Genomic DNA, 10342 nt, shown 5'->3' on the forward strand with positions numbered 1-10342 from the left:
GTTTCTTTGATTTACGAGAAGAAATTGAACAGTTCATGGAAGAAAAGGGCAAACCAGTGTTAGAATTTCATTCCGCAGAATGGATGCCGGACCTTGCATTTATGGTGGATGTTACAGAGCACCTGAATAACTTGAACAAACAGCTGCAAGGGCGCAACAAAGTTGTCACGCAGTATTATGACAGCATACGTTCTTTCAAGTTGAAGCTGTCATTGTGGGAGACGCAACTTGCCGGTGGTGATGCAGCTCACTTCCCCTGTCTGAAAAATGTGTGCGCGACCCAACATGTGGCAGACATGAAGCGGTTCAAAGATAAAATAACTGGACTGTTACGGGAGTTTGAGCAACGCTTTCAGATTTATGTTTATATGTTTTTATGTTGATGTGCTATTGTTTTTAATAGATTTTATTTTATTTGTATATTTAACCTATTCTTGACTCTGTGGTTCTTGCACTTGTTTGGGGAACAGGATTTCATTATTTTTATCTACATTTCTGCCTGAGAAATGACACCCTGATATAGTTCTGTGATCTGTGATATACTTCTTTGAATCACTGAGGCATTGTGTGTTTGTGTGTTCTTTGTCCTCAGAACTTTCAAAGAACTTGAGGTGTTTTATGATTAATAGTGATGTTGTGCTTTTGGACACTGTCCTCAGGCTCCAGCTTTATGTTTATATGTTTTTATGTTGATGTGCTATTGTTTTTAATTGATTTTATTTTATTTGTATATTTAACCTATTCTTGACTCTGTGGTTCTTGCACTTGTTTGGGGAACAGGATTTCATTATTTTTATCTACATTTCTGCCTGAGAAATGACACCCTGATATAGTTCTGTGATCTGTGAAACAGTTCTGTTAATCACTGAGGCATTGTGTGTTTGTGTGTTCTTTTTCTTTAGAATTTTCAAATAAACTTGACGTGTTTTATGATTAATAGTGATGTTGTGCTTGTACTATTTTGGACACACTGTCCTCAGGCTCCAGCTTTATGTTGTATGTTGATCGTATTAAAACAAAGAAAATAATCTGAAGTTGTTGTTTTTAAGTTATATATACCATGATTTTACCGGTCCGGCCCACTTGGGAATAGATTTTCCTCCATGTGGCCCCTGAGCTAAAATGAGTTTGACACCCCTGCACTAGACGGAAGACCATCCTGTTCACAACAACCACTAGATGGAAGACCATCCTGTTCACAACAACCACTAGACGGAAGACCATCCTGTTCACAACAACCACTAGACGGAAGACCATCCTGTTCACAACAACCACTAGACGGAAGACCATCCTGTTCACAACAACCACTAGACGGAAGACCATCCTGTTCACAACAACCACTAGACGGAAGACCATCCTGTTCACAACAACCACTAGACGGAAGACCATCCTGTTCACAACAACCACTAGACGGAAGACCATCCTGTTCACAACAACCACTAGACGGAAGACCATCCTGTTCACAACAACCACTAGATGGAAGACCATCCTGTTCACAACAACCACTAGACGGAAGACCATCCTGTTCACAACAACCACTAGACGGAAGACCATCCTGTTCACAACAACCACTAGATGGAAGACCATCCTGTTCACAACAACCACTAGACGGAAGACCATCCTGTTCACAACAATCACTAGACGGAAGACCATCCTGTTCACAACAACCACTAGACAGAAGACCATCCTGTTCACAACAACCACTAGATGGAAGACCATCCTGTTCACAACAACCACTAGATGGAAGACCATCCTAACTACGAAATGTGTTGAATGTTGAAGCTCATTTACTATACAATAAAAATAACTCCAAAATGATGGGAGCAATATTTAGATGTTGACCCATAATAGATTTTCTTTATTGTGGTCCGGACCTCTGTGTCCTCATATGTAGTTATGTAGAAATATAGAAACTCTTTCACCTCTCCTCTCTCTCTTCTCTCCTCTCTCCCTTCTCTCCCCTCCCCTCTCTCTTCTCTCCCCTCTCCCCTCTCTCCTCTCCCCTATTCTCTCTCTTCTCTCCCCTCTCCTCTCTCTCTTCTCTACCCTCTCCACTCTCTCTCCTCTCCCCTCCTTTCCTCTCCTCTCCCTCTCCCCTCTCCTCTCTCTCTTTTCTCTCTTCTCTTCTCTCCCCTCTCTCTCTCTCTCTCCTCTCTCTCTCTCTCTCTCTCTCTCTCTCTCTTCTCTTCTCTCCACTCTCCTCTCTCTCTTCTCTCCCCTCTCTCCCCTCTCCTCTCTCTCTTCTCTCCCCTCTCCTCTCTCTCCCCTCTCCTCTCTCTCCCCTCTCCTCTCTCTCTTCTCTCCTCTCTCTCCTCTCTCTCCTCTCCCCTCTCCTCTTCTCCTCCTCACATTTGTCTCCTATCTTCTTTTCACATCCCACCTCACTTTAGACTCCATCCATCTATTCCATTGTCCTGTTCTTCCAGAAATACTGAAAGTTATGTTGACGACTGGGTGTGGTGAGAGAGAGAGGCTTCACCTTCACAAAGAAAGGCATGCTAGCTATTCACCCTCTCCCCCCTTCTCTCCTCCTCTCATCCCCTCATCTCCTCACAAAGGAGTGCTGCTGGTTCTACTGCATATCTCTCCTCCAATACTTCAGCCTTAAGACATTGACCCATCACCTCTCCTCCTCTCCTCTCCTCTCCTCTCCTCTCCTCTTCCCCCCTCTCCTAACAACACAACCCTGGTCCTACTACATATCTCCCCTTCAGTCTTCAGACATTGACCTTTCACCCCACCTGTAATAGAATGGAGACGTTGTAGAATTAGAATGACAAACATTCCTGTTCCATTTCAACGTTCCGTTCTGGCTGGACTGGACCAGCAGCCTTACAGGGTGTGATGTTAGGAATGTCTTTTTTATTGATGAATATTAGAATCCTGGATAATACAAGTTATATGACGTTTTATTTTATAGGTCCATTATGTAGTTTGCTGTATGACTGGATTCATTTCAGATAGAGAGTCAAGTTATAGATCTGTCATTCCCATGGAAAGTGAGTCTGATAAGTAGTTGACCTGCTCTATGTGCCTCTCCTCTCCTCTCCCTCTCCTCTCCCTCTCCCTCTCCCTCTCCCTCTCCCTCTCCTCTCCTCTCCTCTCCTCTCCTCTCCTCTCCTCTCCTCTCCTCTCCTCTCCTCTCCTCTCCTCTCCTCTCCTCTCCTCTCCTATTTTTGCATTTTCAACGGTCTTAAGGGTGCTGGAAATTATTGTCTTGTAAATGCAAAGACCACGACACGCTGGGAAAAAAACCAAGTAGATTCTTTAAATTGATTGTAAAATGAGGTTACAAACAGCAACAGAAGACAGTGTAATACATGTGCTCAATTACATGGTTAGCGTTCCAAATCACACCCTCCTCTCTTTATAGTGCACTACTTTTGACCAGAGTCATATGGGCCCTGTTCAAAAGTAGTGCACTATATCATAGGGGATAGGGAGACATTTGGGACATAGCCTTGGTAGGCCCCTAAGGGGTGAAGTGGCCCATCTCTGATGCAGTGGTTTGGGGTGAATACAGTTCAGAATGAGCTAATAGACAGACAGCAGGGTTGGCAGTTAATTCAAATTGAAGACAGTTAATTCAAATGAAAGTTTAAAATTCCAGCGCTAGCTAGCTAAAGTTATACAGAATCTAAAGTCTATCTGGTGACATCACAATGATGATGAAACGTTTTCCTACTCATTATTTGACTCCTTCTGAAATGTCATCGTGTTTCCAAGCCACTATAATGCACTTTAGACTAAGTCTTCATCAGCACCAATTAGGTAGAATTAAGTACAACATTCAGTTAGACACCAGTGCTCAAGATAATCTCCACAACCATATTGTGACCCAACATTTGTTACAAAAGTAGTTCCATTTTTAAATATAAATGACTACCTTCACTTTGAATTGAACCCAACCCTGTCAAACAGGTAGCTATCGGACAGGTCCAGCAGGTATTGAGCTGGACAGAAAGTATGCGGGGGGGTTAAAGGATGGGAGAGAGAGAGAGGGAGGGGTCTGACTGGACGGATCCTTAAATAGGAGAGGTGGGAGAGGTAGAACTCAACTCACAGGCAGGACAGAGAGAGAGAGACCCAGTGAAGACCTTTGAAGATCTCTGAAGAAGTGAAGCTACAACTGAAGATTTGTGAAGGTGAGATTTTAACATCTGTGCATTTAAAACTGTATCTGTCTGCATCCCAAATAGCACCCTTTTCCTTTTGTAGTGTGCTTCTTTTGACCAGGGACCATATTACCTTTGTGGCCGTGGGCTATTCCCTATGTAGTGTACTGGGGACCCTGGTCAAAGGTAGTGCACTACATAGGGAACAAGGTAACATTTGGAAAGCATGCATATTCCTGTGTACTAGGTTAATCTATTGTTCATTAGTCAAATCTAATGTGATAGTACTGAAATCCATCTGATCAGTGGAATGGCTGAGGGTACTTGAGGAAAGGTTAGGGAACACTGCACTGTATTTTAGTCATTTAGCAGATGCTCTTATCCAGAGCGACATACAGTTAGTGAGTGCATAAGTTTTTCATACTGGCCCCCCGTGGGAATCGAACCCACAACCCTGGCGTTGCAAGCGCCATGTTCTACCAACTGAGCTACAGGAGGCCCTACACTCTGAAGTATTCACTGAGTTGGTCTTGACGGATTCTCTGTCTCGCTCTCTTTGTCTGTTTGTGTGTGTCTCTCTCTCCCTCTCTCAGGATACTATCACCATGGCCATGTTGACCGTTCTTCTGCTTCTCAGCGCTGCCTTTGCTTTGGGAGACGCAGGTTCGAGAGTCCACCTCAAACTTTACATTATTCATTCTTTCTGTATTTTAAATGTAGCAGAGGTGTGTGTGTGTGTTTGTGTGTTGACTGATATAAAAATAATATTGAGTAATTATTTATGATGCAAGGTGATTTGTCAGTCTCTCCTTTAAAGTCGGTAGTCTTCTCCTTACAGATGGACTTTTAGCAGTGAAACCATGTCTCTCAGGCTGGACCGCATATAGATCACACTGCTTCATGTTTATCAAGACAGCAAGGACCTGGCCAGAAGCAGAGGTACTGTATCACGCTTTCTTGGATTGACGTTAACGTGAAGATGATTTGGCTTTTTTTTTTAACAGGCACTGCATGCCTCATGTAAAATACTGAACCTCCCCTTTAAGTTATTGTTTAATTGGGAGGTTCTATAAGTTTGGAATATTTATTTCATGTGTGGAGTCAGGACACCTGTATAATGGAACCCAAAGGACACGTGTCAAGACAGAGATAAACTAACACCTCAAAGAGCCTGTTGAAAAGAGCTAGTTGCGACGGACAATATTTGATAGTGTGAGTCCAGAACACAAATTCTCAAAAAGACTGGACAACTTGACTAATACTTACATTATGAAACTCTTGTCCCTCTCTGCTGCTTTCTCTAGCGGCATTGTATTTCCCTTGGAGCAAACCTGGCGTCTGTGCATAGCTCTGAGGAGGCGCAAATTCTACAGGAGGTGGTGTTTTCCGAGACTGGCAGATTCACTCCTACCTGGATTGGAGGGTTTGATGCTGTTAAGGTAATGCTGGAAAAGGTACCCAATTATCATACTTGAGTCACAGCTAAGATACCTTAATAGAAAATGACTCAAGTAAAAGTGAAAGTCACCCAGTAAAATTCTACTTGAAGGGCAATTCCTCCACTTTCCAACCTGATGTTCCTGATCTCCAGCACCATACCAGTGTCTACATATGTGAAAACGGTTTCTATGATCTGTGGTTTAGATAAGGAAAAAGGTCCTAAAAAATGCTTCTCTGTGCCGTCACATGGTGGGATTAAAAGTTACCAAAACAGGGGTTTTCCAAACCTGCATCGAGTTTCTGGCCAGAGGGAGGGAGTTTTCTTGCTTCCAACGTCTCCGCCAATCTATGTTTGAAACTGTTGATGATGTCATCGGGTATAACTTTTTAGCTTCCTATATTTTCTACAAAACGTAGAAATGCGCTGTTTTCACACATGTTGACACATGTAGAAATTCAGAATTTGTGTTTAGTGAGTCCGCCAGCTCAGAAGCCGTAGGAATGACGGCACATTCTCTTGATACAGTCGCTAGTGAACGTCTACACACCCCTTGCACAGTCTTCACATTTTGCTGCCTTAAATTTAAATCTAAAAAGAGATTACATTGGATTTCTTTCCTACCCATCTACATGATCAAATTTAAATAAATATTATACAACATTTTCTAAATCAATAATTTATATATATTTTTCATTGATTGCATGTCTTCACACCCCAGAGTTAATACTTAATGGAAGCACATATTGTAGTATTTGATCAGTATTTACTAACACACGGGGTATAGTGGGCTAGTATTGTATCTAGAACCTACAAAACAGTTATTTGGCTGTCCCCAGAGGAGAACCCTTTGAATAACCTTTTTCCAAAAGGGTTCTACCTGGAACCAAAAAGGGTTCTCATATGGGGACAGCCAGGGAACACTTTTGGAAACCCATTTTCTAAGAGTGTAGATAGCTCAGTATCCACTAACACAGTGGGATTTCTTTCATTCTGAGACATCACTACTTCCCCACAGGACAGGCTATGGTTCTGGAGTGATGGGTCCAAGTTTAATTACCAGAACTGGAATCAAGGAGAGCCCAACAACAATGGTGGCAGAGAGCCATGTATTGTGATGAACTTTGGAGGTACAGTAAGCCCACTATCATTCACTATCCAGTCATCAAATTAAACTTTATTCACAGCCCACTTCAACAAATAAGTCTGATACACGCACTACATCTGAGTTAATTTCTGTTCCGTGTTTCCTCTGAAGGTGTACAAGGCTGGAACGATATAGCATGTGGAAACAGATTGCCTTTGGTGTGCTCCCGGATAACCTGTTAAATCTGCAAAACATCACCTGAAACCCAAAATGCTACTCCATAGTGTCAGCATCCTAACTGAAAACTTGTTATGGTAAAGTCAAATACTTTGTGGAGATTATTTGCTGCTGTAAAATGAGTATTAGTTATTTGTTGGTCATAAATGTTGAGTAATGATTTTGTGGTTTGTTGTCAATAAAACAGGTGTACACATTATTTTGTCTCATGAGTTGTTTTTAAACTACCATAATTGTCCAATCCTTTAATTGTCCAATCCTTTAATTGTCCAATCCTTTGAGAGAATAGATGTGTGTCTTTTATAACCCAAAATGTTTTATTACTCCACAAACAACATGAATGTTAACCTCTATGGATTTGGTGTCCCATATGCGGGACGGTTGAGCTAACGTGCGCTAATGTGATTAGCATGACTGTTATAAGTAACAGCAAACATTCCAGGACATAGACATGTCTTATATGGGCAGAAAGCTTACATTCTTGTTAATCTAACTGCACTGTCCAATTTACAGTAGCTATTACAGTGAAAAAAGACCACGCTATTGTTTGAGGAGAGTGCACAACAACAAAACGTATCACGGCAACTGGTTTGATACATTCACCTCTGAAGGTAAATAATGTACTTACATTCAGTTATCTTGCTCTGATTTGTAATCCTAAGGGTCTTTGAGATAAAATGTAGCATAGTTTTGTTTGATAAAATCAATTTTTATATTCAAATATAGGGAACTGGCTTATAGATGTGCCCGGCCATCTAGATGTGTAAAAGTTAGTGTATAAGCTAATGATCCATCATGTATGACATTCCTGGGAGTGTGTAAACTTACATTTTGTATTACCATATAATTTTTGTATGTTCTCTATAGTTATGTACTTGGAAATGTATCAATTGACCAATTCGGCACATTTGGGCAGACTTGATACAAAATAGTCCAGTATTGCAACGCTTCACTGGATCAATCTGATACTTTGCACACACACTTCTGCCATCTAGTTGCCAAAATCTAAATTGCGTCTAAACTGCAATATTATATTGATCGAACAAAATGTTTGTATTATCTTTTATCAGATCTAATGTGTTATATTCTCCTACATTAATTTCACATTCCCACAAACTTCAAAGTATTTCCTTTCAAATGGTATCAAGAATATGCATATGCTTGCTTCATGTCCTGAGCTACAGGCAGTTAGATGTGGTTATTTCATTTTAGGCGAAAACTAAAAAAATGTGTCCGATCCTTAACAAGGAGGCGCGCTCAATAGGCTAAAGTAAATGGAATTGAACTTGCCAAAATTATATAATTACTCCTGTCTATCAGGGGTTAATGAAAGTCGGGACAATCATTTTCCGATAGGAAAAAAAACAAACAATTATAGTTGGATTTTTTTGTATTTTGTTTCATTAGTTTAGATTACGAGTTACATTTAGGGGAATTTTATAAGGGGAAAGATTTGCTTTTGGAAATCTTTTAATATTTTGAATATTATGCATTTCCATGTCGGCTCCGTGCCCAGAAATGCCGTTGTCCGGAGCAAGGGATCCCAATTTCAAACTCTCCCAAATTTTTTTTTAAAAGTCTTGAACTGGCAAATATTGAATTTTAACTGAAAAGGGATCTTATGTTCAGTTGAAGTCAGAAGATTACATACACCTTAGCCAAATACATTTAAACTCAGTTTTTCACTATTCCTGACATTTAATCCTAGTAAAAATTCCCTGTCTTAGGTCAGTTATGATCACCACTTCATTTTAAGAATGTGAAATGTCAGAATAATAGTAGAGAGAATGATGTATTTAAGCTTTTATTTCTTTCATCACATTCCTAGTGGGTCAGAAGTTTACATACACTCAATTAGTATTTGGTAGCATTGCCTTTAAATTGTTTAACTTGGGTCAAACGTTTTGGGTAGCCTTCCACAAGCTTCCCACAATAAGTTGGGTGAATTTTGGCCCATTCCTCCTGACAGAGCTGGTGTAACTGAGTCAGGTTTGTAGGCCTCCTTGCTCGCACACGCTTTTTCAGTTCTGCCCATAAATGTTCTATAGGATTGAGGTCAGGGCTTTGTGATGGCCACTCCAATACCTTGACTTTGTTGTCCTTAAGCCATTTTGCCACAACTTTGGAAGTATGCTTGGGGTCATTGTCCATTTGGAAGATCCATTTGCGACCAAGCTTTAACTTCCTGACTGATGTCTTGAGATGTTGCTTCAATATATCCACATAATTTTCCTTCCTCGTGATGTTATCTATTTTGTGAAGTGCACCAGTCCCTCCTGCAGCAAAGCACCCACACAACATGATGCTGCTACCCCTGTGCTTCACGGTTGGGATGGTTTTCTTCGGCTTGCAAGCAACCCCCTTTTTCCTCCAAACATAACGATGGTCATTATGGCCAAACAGTTATATTTTTGTTTCATCAGACCAGAGGACATTTCTCAGAAAAGTACGATCTTTGTCCCCATGTGCAGTTGAAAACCATAGTCTGTCTTTTTAATGGCGGCTTTGGAGAAGTGTCTTCTTCCTTGCTGAGCGGCCTTTCAGGTTATGTCGATATAGGACTCGTTTTACTGTGTACTTTTGTACCTGTTTCCTCCAGCATCTTCACAAGGTCCTTTGCTGTTGTTCTGTGATTGATTTGCACTTTTGCCACCAAAGTACGTTCATCTCTAGGAGACACAACGCGTCTCCTTCCTGAGCTGTATGACGGCTGCGTGGTCCCATGGTGTTTATACTTGCGTACTATTGTTTGTACAGATGAACGTGGTATCTTCAGGCGTTTGGAAATTGCTCCCAAGGATGAACCAGACTTGTGGAGGTCTACCATTTTTTTTCTGAGGTCTTGGCTGATTTCTTTTGATTGTCCCATGATGTCAAGAAAAGAGGCACTGAGTTTGAAGGTAGGCCTTGAAATACATCCACAGGTACACCTCCAATTGACTCAAATGATGTCAATTAGCCTATCAGAAGCTTCTAAAGCCATGACAACATTTTCTGGAATTTTCCATGCTGTTTAAAGGCACAGTCAACTTAGTGTATGTAAACTTCTGACCCACTGGAATTGTGATACAGTGAATTATAAGTGAAATAATCTGTCTGTAAACAATTGTTGGAAAAATTACTTGTGTCATGCACAAAGTAGATGTCCTAACCGACTTGGCAAAACTTTTAGTTTGTTAACAAGACATTTGCGGAGTGGTTGAAAAACGAGTTTTAATGACTCCAACCTAAGTGTATGTAAACTTCCGACTCAACTTCCAACTTTTGATAGATCTAAACAAATCATTTGGAAATCACCATGGTCACAACCAGAAACTGTCAACTACATCTCCCTGATGGATTAAGATAGGCTTTGAATGTTTATTTTCATTAGGTTTTAGTCATAAAGCAACTGAGGAAAAACTAATGTGCTACTTTGTATACCACTTGAATGAAAAAGAAATGAAATTTCTGTCAACTCTATAA

The sequence above is a fragment of the Coregonus lavaretus genome, assembly GCF_964263955.1.
Source record: "Coregonus lavaretus genome assembly, contig: HAP1_SCAFFOLD_4296, whole genome shotgun sequence".
Classification (NCBI taxonomy): Eukaryota; Metazoa; Chordata; class Actinopteri; order Salmoniformes; family Salmonidae; genus Coregonus; species Coregonus lavaretus.